A 14,685-nucleotide genomic window follows, 5' to 3' on the forward strand; every position below is an offset into this window, starting at 1 on the left:
ACCCATGTCAAAAAAATTTAAAAAAAAAAATTTATTCTCTCCTAGCTTAGGTACCTCAGGAAAATAAGAGTTACAAGAACAAGGGCACTCAGAAATAACTTGTCATCGTATATAGTTAACCACATCCATAGAACAGTTTCAGAGAACAGCAGGGGTGGGGGGTGAGTCTGAAAAGCATGCTGCACCACTAACAGGCCTCTACTTCTTGCTGTTACACCAACCCACAGTGAGGACTTGGCTGATGGTAAGCTAATGCTAAGTGAAGCCAATATCTATTTTAAAATACTAAGGAGCCTGCTAATTGTAATCGATTCTGTCAGGGCCTCATGCACTTTTCCTTTGCAATAGGGAGTCACACCCGCAAATAAATACGGCTCCTCCCTTTCCGTTCAATAGTTCCTCTATGGGTGGGGAGAGGCTCATGAATTCCTTTCACTCAGAGCTAGAATGGTAACTGTTTTGGTCTGGTGCAGGTCTTACTCAAACATCCACAGCTGCTTGAGTTCGTGAGGGCAGGAATCCTTTGTCCAGAAGGCACTCTTACAACCTTCTCTACAACCTCCAGCTTTTTTTTTTTTTTTTTTTTTTTTTTTGAGACTGAGTATCTGTAACTCTGGCTGTCTTAGCACATGCTGTGTAGAGCAGGCTGACCTAGAAATCTCAGCGATCTGCTTGTCTCTGCCTCCCGAGTGCTGGGATTAGAGGCGTGCCGCACCACCATTACTAACACCCTGCACGTCTGGCTTTTATAATCTTTGTGCTCCCTCTTTGCTGATGGTTCCTGAGCCTCAAGGTGGGTGTGATGTAGATGTCCCCTTTGTGACTGAGCACTCCACGGCTGCTTATTCTATGTAGTGTTCTCATCTTAACCATTGAACCATCTCTTTGGCACCTACGGCCTGGGTTTTATTTCATCTTTTCACAAATTGTAGAGGAGACTCTGAATGGATGTGATTTTTCTCTTCCCAGTTCTGACCAAAGCTATAAACGGAACTGAGGCAAGCAAGCTTAGGAAATACTTTCATAGCCCGAGATTCCATCTTGTTCTGCACAACCCTCTTCTAATAATGCAACCTTGATCCTTTTCTGCACACACTATGCACAAAAATCCTCTCTGAATAATTGCATCTGCCAATATTGGACCCAAACCTGAATCAGACACACATACTGCCTCTGCCTCCCAAGTGCTGGGATTAAAGGCGTACGCCACAACCGCCCAGCTAGTCGACCCTATCTCAAACAAAACAAATGAAGAGTGATATATGTGGAAAGGTACATTGATGGCAGACTGTAGAATGTCTTAAGTACCAGGCACCTGCTGTTAAAGGGTTAAAGACTAAATAGACTTTCATCTGTGTCTATGGATTAGCACAGGAGGAGGACTAGAAGGGTACTTCCCATACCCGCGCTCGATCTGCCACGCGGTGGAAATATGCATGCTTCTGAGACGCGCTAAAGGCTGGAGGATTTCTTTGACATTGTAAGCAGAATCTGACACCTCCTGCCCCCACTAGCAAAACACAGAGAGACAGAAATCTGTAGAAGGAAACGAGTCTATTACTACTGGTCAGGGTCCTGGATTTCCAGGTTCTTGGCCTCCTCTCCCAAGAATTTAAAATGTGGTGCTGGTTGTAATATCTACTTTTCTATTGTGAGAATAAAACACTGGCCAAAACCATCTTGGGACTCACGTTTTATTTCACGTTGTAGGTTACAGATCATTGAGGTAAGTTAGGGCAGGAACCTGGAGGAGGACCCAAAGCAGTGGCCATGGGGTAATGCTGCTTCCTGGCTTGCTCCCCAGGGCTTGCCTGCCTGCTTTTTTATGCCACCCAGATCCACCTGCTCATAGGTGGCACTGTCCACAGCAAGCTGGGCCCTCCCATATCATCACTGATCAAGAAGGTTTGGAGCTGGAGAGGTGGCTCAGGGGTTAAGAGCACATACTGCTTTCCCAGTCAACCTGAGTTCAGTTGCAAGCACCCACATGGCAGCCCACCGCTGTATGTAACTCCAGTTGCAGCGGATCTGATGTCTCTTTCTGTCTTCCATAGGCACCAGGCACATGGTACATACAGTTACAGACATGCAAACAAAATACTCATATACACAAACTAAAAGTAATAAATCTTTGAAAAAAAAATAAGCCAAGCAGTGGTGGCACTCGGGATCCCAGCACTCAGGAGACAGAGGCAGGTGAATCTCTTCTGAGTTCAAGGCCAATCTAGTCACCGAAACAAAATCCAGGCCAGCCAGGGTGGTCCAGAGAAACCCTGTCTTGAAAAACATGAAAAACAAACAAAACCAAAACAAACAAAAAAACTTCTAAAGAGTCTGATGCCAGGGGGGTTTATTGCCAGTATATTTAAATACAGTAAAATTTTTAAAAAAGCATCCTGGTATAATACAATCCCTGGAAGATAGGTAGGTAGGTAGATAGATAGATAGATAGATAGATAGATAGATAGATAGATAGATAGATCAAAATTAAACTCAAGGTACATGTCATTTCTTCCAAGAAGGTGGGTTCTGAAAATAGGCCACCTGTACTAGTTTAATGGCCTAAGGAAGGATCTGGCCTGGTCTTAGTCTTACAAATAGTGTAGCGGTCAATTTGGACATTAGCCACCTCTGGTCCTGGCTGTGGGAGCTTGGGGCAGTCCCTGGCTGTATAGGTAATGTAATGGTCATTTAGACTATTAGGTATCTCTGCACTTGGCTGTGGGAGCTTGGGGAGGCCTTGGCTGTAAGAGTCATTTAGACTACTAGGTATCTCCAGTCCTGGCTGTTTGAGTTTGATGTGGCCTGGCCCAATAGATAACAAAGATCACCAATTCCCAGCTTTCTGGAGGGAAGAGCAGGCTTTATATCCTTTCCTTTGAGAAGACAATCCTGTGTGCTCAACATTACTGGTTTTCCTGGACACTGGACACCTGTGAGCCTTAGGGGACATGTGCTGTGCTCCCAACAGCCTTGGCGTACCCAGCTTTTTTTTGACCACCTACCAGTTCTGAAATCATGACGTGCAAACTTATTATTCATTGTAAATGCTCGGCCTAGCTTAGGCTCTTTTAACCTGTTTCTCTTTATCTCCTTTGTCTTAAGGCTTTTTACTTCTCTTTCCTTCTGTACATCTTACTTTCACTACTTTTCCTATCTGACTGGCATTGCCTGGCTCTTTTTTTTTTTTTTGGTTTTTGGTTTTTCGAGACAGGGTTTCTCTGTGGTTTTGGAGCCTGTCCTGGAACTAGCTCTTATAGACCAGGCTGGTCTCGAACTCACAGAGATCTGCCTGCCTCTGCCCCCCGAGTGCTGGGATTAAAGGCATGCGCCACCACCACCCGGCTAGTTGCCTGGCTTCTTGCCCCAGATGTGACCCTCTCTTTTTCCCTTGCTCTCTCCTCTTCTTCTTCCCTTGTTCTTCTCTTGAACCTAGATTTCTCTCCCTATTTATTTTCTCTGCCTACCAGTCCTGCCTATCCCTCTCCTGCCTAGCTATTGGCCATTCAGCTTTTTATTAGATCAATCAGGTGCCTTAAGTAGGCAAGGTGAAACAAATGAAATATATCATTACATAATTAAACACACATCCTTACATCGCTAAACAAATACAGCATAAGCAATGTAACCCACCTTCACAAATTTAAAGTAATATTCTGCAGCATAAACAAGTGTAACACATCTTTACGTAGCTAAATCAATATTCCACAACACCTTAATGGTTTACACCTATAACCCCAGAACTCAAAAGACTGAAGAGAAGGATTGCCCTGAGTTTGAGGTTTGAGGCCAGCTGGGGTTACATAACAGGTCTACAAATAAATATGTAAATAAATAAAGCAAGAACAAGGCAGAGAGGGAGGAAGAGAAAGCCCTGATTAGAAAACTTAGAATCTGCCGAGCGCTGGCGGCACGTGCCTTTAATCCCAGCACTTGGGAGGCAGAGGCAGGTAAATTTCTGTGAGTTCAACGTGGTCTACAGAGCTAGTTTCAGGACAGCCAGGACTACACAGAGAAATCCTGTCTCAGAAAAAAAAAAGAAAAGAAAAAGAAAGAAACTTAGGATCTGTCCTCTGTGGGTACCTCACACATAGGGTCTGTCTGCTATGCATCTCTCATACATCCGGTTAGGGTCTGTCTGCTATGTATCTCTCACACATCCGGTTAGGGTCTGTCCACTGTGGCCACCTGTTCACACATCTGGTTAGGGTCTGTCCACTGTGGCCACCTGTTCACACATCTGGTTAGGGTCTGTCCACTGTGGGTACCTCACACATTAGATTAGGAGAGCATATTTATCTTCTTGTAGTTGGTCTTAAATTAAGTTGAAAGACAGGTCACAAATTTGGGAAGCTACCAGTTATTAATCAGGTTCTGCATATTTGGAGGTGGCACAGAAGTTATAGATTTTTTTTTGTTATAGGCTTTTTTGGCTGTTACCAGAGAGCCCTTGGATTTCTATAAGTCTGACTTACAACAAACTGGCTTCCTGTGCCAATGACTGTAACTGAGGGTTGGTTTCTTGTGCAATCTACTGCAGGTTGTGGGTCAGGTTCTCAAATGTATAAATAGTCTGATTGTTTAAGGGACTGATGTCATAACATACCAATGAAAACAGCTAGATCATAACACAGTCTCATTTCTCCCAAGGTGCCGCTGCAAAATAGCCTCGTTTTCAGCGATTTTCTTTTTCCTTTTTGAGCCAGGGCGAATCTCAGGCCTGACAGATGGCCAAAGGTGACACTGGATTGTTGACCCTTTCGCCTCTTTCTCCCAATACTGGCATTATCACCCTGGCTGATTACTCCTTTTTCTTTTCCTTCCTTCTAACACATTTACTTAGTTAATGTGTGTGCACGCATGCACACATGTGCTTGTGCCACAGAGCACGCGTTACTTCATGGTTGGAGGACAGTTTGCGGAGTCGATTCTCTCCTTCCACCATACAGTTTCTAGGGATGCAGTTTAGGTCTTCAGGATTGGCAGCGAGCCCCTTTCCCCTCCAAGACACCTCTCCATCCACTGGATCCTGCTTTCTTACCAATAAATTCCCTACCCCGTTTTGTTGTTTAAACCTCTTGGAGAAAAATGGCCGAGTTATCCAATTACCAGACTGCCCCTTCATGAGGGCCATAATCTGGTGCCAGTCCTTCTCTTCCTTTCAGAAGCCCAAGCTTTTCAAACATCTGCTCCACTTCCCCACAGCGAGAGCCCCACATCCTCTTTGAGGTGCTCTTCTTGGCTGTAGCAGGTTAAACACGCCAATTTGATGCACCCGAGGTAAATGTGGCTATTGGACTTTGTCACCCAGCTCTGCCATCTTTTCCACTAACTCTCTGGATGTGGCTTCTCCATCCTCCGGTTCCTGGAGTATTCATTCCTAGTTCTGTCATACTATATTTAACCATGTTGGAGACATTCCTTCATAAGCATCTCTGCAGGTAAGGCAAAATAAAAGGGTCCTATGGCCAAGGCTCGGGGTCAGCAAGAGCCTGGCTTCTCATCCCTCCACGTGCAGCCACATGTGGAAATGCAGCTGAGAGAAGCTTCTCTGCCCTGGTCTGGTCAAACCACCACTACAAAAGTCTCAGAGGTCCTAAATGCCTCATCGCCATCTTGAGAGACTTCATTCCAGTCACGGCTTCATCAGATACCCTATCACCGCCAAGGAAGATTTACTTTGGCTGTGGCCCTTTAGATAGCCTTTTGCTTTTCCAGGTGACTCTGCCCCTCTGCAGCCATTTTAGATGCCCCCATAGCAGTCTATGAGGGAACACCACCAGACCCGTAATGGTCTGGACAAGAGGTTGAGTACACTTGTACAGATTGGCAGGCACAGTTGTAGGCCGAGTTTTCCTGTCCCGACTGCCTGCTCCCAAATAACCAGCAGCTGCTTCCCAAATAACTGACTTGGAGGTTAATATAAATTACAAATGCTTGGTTGATAGCTCAGGCCCATTACTAGCTAGCACTTACATTTAAATTAACCCATATTTCTTATCTACGCTTTGCCATGTGGCTCATGGCTTGGTACCTCATTTTCTGCATGTTCTGCTTCTTCGGTGGCTGGCTGGCATCTCCCTGACTCCACCCTTCCTCATCCCATCATTCTCAGTTTGGCTTTCCCACCTAAATTTATCCTGTTCAGCTAGTGGCCAGTCAGCTTGTTCATTAAAGCAATCATAGTGACATATATTCCCAGCATGCACAGGTACTCCTACTGGGTCTGCTGGACCCACACCTATGATTCCACCACTTAAGAGACGGAGGCAGGAGGACCGATGAAGGTTGTGGTGTTCATTTTTTTCTTCTTGTTTGCTTGCTTGCTTGCTTGCTTGCTTGAGACAGGGTCTCAAGCCTAGCTGTCCTGGAACACATTCTGTAGACCAGGCTGGTCTTGAACTCAGAGATTCACCTGCCTCTACCTCCCAGTGCTGAGATTAAAGCTGTGTGCCACCACACACAGCCTTTGATTTAAGTTTGAGGCCAATGATTAGTGAATTTCAGTCCCTCCAGGACTACAAAGTGATAACTCGTCTCAAAATACCAGAGTGACCAAACACAAGCAGCATCCTCTCACTGTCGTTGTCAGGACAACCCAGGGCCACCTCCATTCTACACACTGAAGCATCGATCACGGTTAAGCCTCCTTGGGACGGCTTTACTTTGCCTGTTTGTGATTTCCATCTCAGGCAGAGCAGGTTGCTCTCATTAAGATTAAGGAGTTGATAACATCCAGGACTATTATTAGCCCTGAGTAGTTGCCAGCTAGCCTCCAATAGCTGAAACAGAAGCTCCCAGAAGAGCCTATTAGAAAACTGCAGGAAGAGCTGCTGGCCCCAGCTGCCAGGGAGGCTGCAGATTCAAGCTCTGGATGCTGGAAGAGCGCAGAGAGCCACTCAGAGCCGAGAGCTGCTGCCACTCAGAGCCCAGAGCTGCTAACACTAAGGAAGCTACACTTTGCCTACTTTTTAATTTCTATCTACACTGAACAAAAGAGGCCAGGCATTGAGAGCGCACTCAGGTAATCCACTTAGGAGCAGAGAGGCAGGAGCATCATTAATTCAAGGTCACAGCAAGTTCAAGGCCAGCCTGGTCTACGGAGAGACCACTAGAAGAGTGGTGTCAGGGCAACCAGGGCTACACAAAGAAACCCTATCTCCAAAACTCAAGTCAAATAAAAATCAAGTAAATAAAGATAGCCCAGCTAAGTTGGCAATGTGAGCTGAACATTCCTAGTCAGCCGATGTGTTAATCTTCATTACAGTGTGGCATCAGGGTTCTTTAGTTCACCGTTGCTTTATCTGGACCACATAGAGTGGCTGTGCTTCGGAGAGGGCACTGTGATCTAGAGATTGTTTTTTCTCTCTCTTTTCTTGGCTTTTTGAGACAGGATTTCTCTGTGTAGCCCTGGCTGTCCTGGAACCAGCTCTTATATACCAAGCTGGCCTCAGACTCACAGAGATTTGCCTGCCTCTGCCTCCTGAGTGCTGGGATTAAAGGTGTGCACCACCACCGCCCAGCTCTTTCATTATTTTTGTAGGTCTTGAAATCAGAAAACACAAACTCATTGAACCCTTACTCTAATTGGCTCTGAAGGGACTGAGCCTTCAGTAAGTAAATGGGACCTTATCGCATGTACAGAGCATCTATTTTTGAGACAAGATCTCGTGTGTCCCAGGCTGGCCTCAAATTTTTATGTGAATGAGGATAGTCTGAACTAAAAGGGATAGATTACTATACCTGGCTTATGAGGACCTGAGGGCTAAATATACATATGGCTTTGAGCATGCTAGGTAAATACTCTAGGCTATATCCCTTCCTAACGAGAAGTGACTACCAGGGGCTGGATAGATGGCTTGGTGGTTAAGATGGCAGTTCTTCCAGAGGACCAGAACTTGATTCCTAGCACCTACATGACAGCTCACAACCAGCTGTAACTCTGGTTGTAAGGGATCCAGTGCAGTCTTCTGGCCTTGGGAGGCACACACATCATACACAGACAACATACAAGCAAAACACTCAGACTGTGCTGGCTAATGTCAACTTGATACATGCCAGAGTTATCTAAAAGGAGGGAACCTCAATTGAGAAAATGTCTCCATGAGATCTGACTGTAGCACTGGGCGGTGGTGGTGCATGTCTTTAATCCCTGCACTCAGGCAGGTGAATCTCTGTGAATTTGAGGCCAGCCTGGTTTACATAGTTAGTTCCAGGACAGAGAAACCTTGTTTCGAAAAAACAAAAACAAAACAAAACATGATCTGGCTGTAGGGTATTTTCTTTTCTTTCTTTTTTTTTTTTTTCTGGTTTTTCAAGACAGGGTTTCTCTGTGACTTTGGAGCCTGTCCTGAAACTAGCTTTTGTAGACCAGGCTGGCCTCGAACTCACAGAGATCTGCCTGCCTCTGCCTCCTGAGTGCTGGGAGTAAAGCTGTGTGCCACCACTGCCCGGCTTGTAGGGTATTTTCTTAATTATTGATGGGGAAGGGCCCAGACCATTGTGGGTGGTGCCATCGCTGGACTGGTGGACCTGAGTTCTATAAAGACACAGGCTGAGCAAGCCACCATGAGCAGCCAGTCAACAGCCTCTATGGCCTCTGCATCAGCTACTGCCTCCAGGTTCCTGCCCTGCCTGAGCTCCTACTCTTGCTGCTTTTGATAATAAACTATTATATGAATATTAAATAAACTGTTTGAAATAAACCTTTTCCTCCCTAAGATGCTTTTGATCATGGTGTTTTGACAGCAATCAGAATATCAAATATGAATATTGAATATGAATTTTGAATATGAAATAAACAGTTATATGAATATGATATAAATTGTTATATGAATATGAAATAAACCCTTTTCTCCCCAAGATGCTTTTGATCATGGTGTTTTATGACAGCAATAGTAACCTTAAGATACACACATAAAATAGACCAGGCTGGCCTTGAACTCACAGATTCGCTTGCCTCTGCCTCTCAAGTGCTGGGATTAAAAGCGTGTGCCACAAAATTATATTTAATGTGTGTGTGTGAATGTCACACTGGACACGGGAAGTCAGAGAACATGTGGGTGTTGGTCCTCTCCTTCTTCCACATATATGTCAAGGATCAAACTCTGGTCATCAGACTTGGTGACAAGTGCCATTACCCAGTGAGTCATCTTGTTGGCCTACAACAGGCAGGTTTTGCAATTTGGAGTCAAGGAACAAGCTCTTGTTACCAAGACATTGAAGGATGGAGCTTCTAGTCCCTTGACAGCTACATTTCTTTTTTTAATTATTTATTTATTATGTATACAGTATTCTTTCTGCATGCATGCCTGAAGGCCAGAAGAGGGCACCAGACCTCATTACAGATGGTTGTGAGCCACCATGTGGTTGCTGGGAATTGAACTTAGGACCTTTGGAAGAGCAGGCAATGCTCTTAACCTCTGAGCTATCTCTCCAGGCCCGACAGCTACATTTCTGAGAGATGACTTCCAGCTGGGCCTGGTTTGTAATCCCAGCCTCTTGAATAGGTAGATCCCCTGGAACTGAAGTTGAAGATAATTGTTTTTTTTGTTTTTTTTTTGTTTTTTTTTTGGTTTTTTCGAGACAGGGTTTCTCTGTGGTTTTTGGAGCCTGTCCTGGAACAAGCTCTTGTAGAGGCTGGTCTCGAACTCTGCCTCCCAAGTGCTGGGATTAAAGGCGTGCGCCACCACCGCCCAGTTGAAGATAATTGTGAGCCACCATGTGGGTGTTGGGAATTGAACCTGGATCCTCTGTAAGAGAGGCAAGTGCTCTTTTTTTTTTTTTTTTTTTTTTTTTTTGATTTTTCGAGACAGGGTTTCTCTGTGGCTTTGGAGCCTGTCCTGGAACTAGCTCTTGTAGACCAGGCTGGTCTCGAACTCACAGAGATCCGCCTGCCTCTGCCTCCCGAGTGCTGGGATTAAAGGCGTGCGCCACCACCGCCCGGTGGCAAGTGCTCTTTTTGTTTTCTTTTTGAGACAGGGTTTGTTTAGCCCCGGTTGTCCTGGAACTCGCTATGTAGATCTTGAACTCACAGATGTGCCTCCCTAGAGCTGGGTTTAAAGACGTGAGTCACCAACTAGCTGGCAAGCACTCTTAATTACTGAACCATCCTTACAGTCCCAAGAATTTTTACATGTATTTATTGTGTGTGTATGTGCACGCACACGTATGTAATATGTGGGTGGGGTTGCAGAGTTCACAGCCCACAAGCGGAGATTGAAAGGAAAAGGGTCAGGATCCTCAAGACCAAGTTCTCAGCACAAAGATTTACTTTCCCCAGAGGGACAGAGGGCAGGGAATAAGAGACAAACACAGGAAATAGAGGAAAGAGGGAGAAGAAAAAGGGAAAGGGGGTAGGGGTATTTGTCCCAGAGGGACAAAGGACTACCTCTGAATAGAGAGGAAACAGCTGTGACACAGGAAAATGGCAGTACAAGGAAACCCCATATGAGGATAAGGTGTTTAATTTTAATTGGGCATGTTAATTAAGGGGCTTATCAAAGGGGGCTTCTGATCGCTGAACGTCAGACCTTCGTAGTCAACCTCAGGAGGAAGAAGTGGCCAAATAAGGGAACAGACCTTGGAGCTAGCTTTAGAACTGGAATCTAACAAACGTAGCAAAGCAGAGGGGATGGGAAAGGCCTGTCAGACCCATGCTCAAGCTGGCCAGAGTCCTTTCGGAGACGGGGGGAACAACTTGCTGGAGTTGGTTTTCCTTTCATCGTATGGATTCTGGGGTTCGAACTCAGTGGCAAGGGCCTTTGGCTGCTGATGCACATTCCTGGGCCAAGAATAAAGTCTTTTTTTTTTTTTTTTCGAGACAGGGTTTCTCTGTTGCTTTGGAGCCTGTTCTGGAACTAGCTCTTGTTGACCAGGTTGGACTCGAACTCAGAGATCCACCTGCCTCTACCTCCGGAGTGCTGGGATTAAAGGTGGCGCCACCACTACCCAGCTCCTTTTTCTTTCATTCAACTAGCAAATTCATGAAACAGTTCGTGTTTGAAGAAAAAAAAAAGGAAGGCATATATTTTAAAAGGAGAGAAAGCGAAAATTCTGTAAGAAAGGGTTTCTTTCCTGCCCCTCTCATTTGTATTCGCTGGTCCATGCACATCAGCTTCCCAAACGTTGGTCTTTCGAGGGCCCCGCGTCCACGTGTTGCCCAGCTGGGGCACCCGCCCCTATGGCACAGCCGGGGCTTCCTGGGCTCCGTCCGGTTCCAGTCCCTAGCTGTGGCACCGGGAGATAAAGAAGTTGGCCTAATGGCCTGAGGATCACCAGCCACCGCCCGCCACCACCAGGGCGGGCCCTACGCTCAAAACCGCCCTCGAAGCCACGCCCTGGGTCCGCCGACGTCACCATCCTAGAGCCCGCGCACCCGGCTTCGGGGAGGGGCTGCGCGATGACGTTAGGCGCGTGCGTGGCTCGCTGTTCTGTCGATGACGCTAAATACGGGCGCGCGTGCGCGGCTGGTAGCCATGTGTGTCGTGTCCTCACTGTTGTGTGTCGTGCTCCTTCCCTTTTCTCCATCTACCGCCATCAAGGACCAGGGGCCATGCCGGGCTATCCTGAGGCCAGGTAGGGATCGCAGGGCTCGGTGGCGGGAGGCGGGAGGTCAGGCTGCGGGTAGGGACGGTTTCCCCTGGGAAGACACGTGCCACGGGTTAAGTTAGGCCTACTTCCGGGGTACGCTTTCCAGACCTTAGCGACTTCTGCCGCCGCGTTGAGGTTCTCCCCTCGAGAGAGCCTGCCCCCGGAGAAAGTTTCGAGGGGCTAGAATTGGGTGATAGGCACAGGCCGGGGCTGAACGTGCCTTGTCCCCCTCCTTAGGTGGAAATCGAGGCCAGGAGGATGGGCCCACAGCGTGGAAGGGCTGACCGAGCTCTTCTGGAAGATGTCCTGGTAAGTCAGCTATGAAAGCTGGACTCTGCCTGTCTGGAAGTGAACCCTCATTTCTCTGAACCCTTACCAGATTAACTTAATGTGTCGCATTTTTCTCCAGCCTCGAAAATACATCTTGAGAAGAATAAGGAAGAAAAGGCCCATCGTTTTTGGGTATGTGTTACATAGATTATTTCCGTGGTCATGACAGAACAGTGGTCTAAAGTTAGTGTCGCATAGACTGATGGAGCAGCTTATACCGTCTGATCTTGTAAATAAGATACCCACTTCCTGATGGCCTTTCGTGCTCCCTCAGCCAACACAGGTAATCCGGGGCCTCTGGAGCCAAACTCATTTTCTAATTCACCTTTAGGACTGAGTCGCCCCTGCAGAGTTGTCCGGGCACTTGGGTCTTGGAGACACTGTGTGGGTTGTGCAAGCCTCCAGCGTGCTTGGGTCTGCAGTGACCCTGTGCATTCCTACAGTGCTTGCCAGAGCAGCTTGAAGTGGTTTGAGGCCTTGCCCTGCTCTCTCCAGAGCAAGGTTATAGAAATTTCAGACAATATGGCAGACTCCTGCCACGTGGGTAAATTCCATGTGAATAGAATTGACAAATGCTACACTTCCTTGTTTGTTTTGACTGTGGTGGGAAGGTTTTGCGCAATTCTGGTGTAGAGGCGAATAAGTTGAATATTTTTCTGTGCTCCGGGGTTAGTACAAACTTTTAAATTCTTAAAACAATTACAAAGTACACAGCATGGAGACCAAGAGTTTGGTCCCCATACTCAGGTGAAAGTCCAGATGTGGCATGTGGGTCCTGGGCTTGTTCTTAGAAGGCAAGGAAGTCAAGGGCTGAGTGTCTGCAGATTGTGGAGGTCTGACCTGTACGCCAACCCCTAAGGAAGGCCTCCCTGGAGAGGAGGGCATTGGTACGGGGGCGAGGGGGGGGTTGTTTGTGAGAAGGCCTGAAACTTAGATAGGTGAGGGTGACCTTCGATTCCCGGTCCTGCTGCCTCACTGGTTCTGGATATGGCAGGGGTCTCACTGGCCCTGGATTACCCTGAACACCTATCCCCTGCCTCCCACGTGCTGGGATTAAAAGTGTATACCACCATACCAGGCCCTGATTCCAGATCTTTAGTTTATTGCCCCCCCCCCCCCCCATCCCCAAGACAGTGTTTGTGTAGTCTTGGCTATGCTAGAGCTAGTTCAGTGGAACGGGCTGGCCTTCAGCTCAGATCCGCCTGCCTCTCAAGTGCTGGGATTAGAGGCGTGTTCCACCACTGCCAGCGCCAGGTCTTCCGTTCTATTTTTTGTGCATGTGTGAGCCGCGGGTGGCACATGTAGGTCAGAAGGTAACTGGCAGGAGTTGCTTCTCCCTCCACCATGTAAGTCCTGTGTGTCGAGGGGTTTCCCCGCAGGAACTGTCAGATTGAGGTTTGGTATTTCTAGCCCCCCAGCCTGTGCTGTTTTCCAGAGTTCCTGCCAGAGAAGATGGGAAGTTGGGGGGTGGCGTTGAAGGGAAGTGTGGGAGCTGCTGGGTAATTGATATAGACAGTCCTTAGTTTATGATCGAGGCTTCCTGCTCACTGACTCTTCTTCAGCCTAGGGAACTCAAGGTGCGAGCGCTAAAGAGACCTGAGATGACACATAGCTGTTACCAGGCTGTTTCATGGAACTTCGGAAGAGGTAAGGATGCAAGAAGACACTACCAGGTCACTTCTGGATTTTTGTTTCTGTTTTGAGGAAGTGTCTTCTGTTAGTTAGGCTGCCCTCAACGTCTCCATGGCCGAGGATGACTCTGAGGTCTTTGTCCCCTGCTTCCCCTTCCCAGGAGTTTGGATTATGGGCCTCTACTAGCAGGCCTAGGCTTCACTTCTGTTTGTACTATAGATGTCCGTCAGCCGGTCATCTGACTTAAATAGCCAGGTCAGGTGCATGCCTTAATCCCAGCATTTAGGAGGCAGAGGCAGGCAGATCTGAGTTTGAAGCCAGCCTGGTCTACAAAGAATTAGAACAGCTGTAACAGAAGCAGCAACAAAAAAGGGCACCAACTCCCCCCCCCCCAAAAAAAAAAACCTGTGGCCTTTCCGTAAGCCATGTGATTGAATTGAATCTCAGAAAGTTCAACTGTGTTAAAGTTTACAAGACTATTTCAAAACTTCTGTATCTGAACTTGGACCCTGACATTTGGTTGCTTCTGTGGTTTGAATTTAGCGTGGTGCATATGAGGTCATGATTATGTCTAGCTGGAATGGGTGTGGGCTGCTGCATAATGTGGACCACAGGCCTTTTGATTCACTGGATGCAGTAAGGATCCGAAACTTGGGTCAGGTTTTGTTATTGCCAGTCACGGCAGTGGGTACTTAAGGCAGCCCTTGGTTTTGTGATAGTGCCTGATTTTCACTGCATGGTGTTTCTGATCTCTGCAGATGGAACATCTGAGTTTAATAAACCATGGATACTGGAGGCAGCTAGAGAAAAGCACACCTGCTATCCGAGCTCTTGGAGGTGGAGGCAAGAAGATTGTGATTCAAGGCCTACCTGGCTGGCCTACAAGAGGCCCAGTCTCCAGAAACAATAAATGCAGTTTTATCTATGATCCATCTTTCCATGTTCGTTTGTCTGTTAAACTGACTCAGCTCGAGTGAACCAAGGTGCCTTGCCCTTCTAAACGTTAAAGCACTTTGTGGTTTTGAGGAAGGGTCTCATTGCCCAGGTGCCCTCTCAGTGCAGTGATAACATGTACTGCCCCATCCCTGGATATACTTAGAGTGGCCATTTGGGACTTAACTTGGTTGAGTG

The 14,685-nt window shown here is 47.0% G+C and overlaps 1 long non-coding RNA gene and 1 other non-coding gene across 2 annotated transcripts; both read left to right on the plus strand.

Moving 5' to 3' along the window:
• The first annotated feature begins 11,483 nt into the window (after positions 1-11,483).
• On the plus strand, positions 11,484-14,465 carry LOC130876107 (uncharacterized). The gene is made up of 5 exons (XR_009057274.1): positions 11,484-11,577; positions 11,830-11,901; positions 12,002-12,054; positions 13,485-13,569; positions 14,313-14,465. It is a non-coding gene; the product is annotated as an uncharacterized LOC130876107 (long non-coding RNA).
• LOC130876643 (small nucleolar RNA SNORA9) lies at positions 12,314-12,445 on the plus strand. Its single transcript, XR_009057302.1, has one exon. It is a non-coding gene; the product is annotated as a small nucleolar RNA SNORA9 (small nucleolar RNA).
• Positions 14,466-14,685: the final 220 nt, after the last annotated feature.

Source organism: Chionomys nivalis, chromosome 6 (assembly GCF_950005125.1).
Source record: "Chionomys nivalis chromosome 6, mChiNiv1.1, whole genome shotgun sequence".
NCBI classification, from domain to species: domain Eukaryota; kingdom Metazoa; phylum Chordata; class Mammalia; order Rodentia; family Cricetidae; genus Chionomys; species Chionomys nivalis.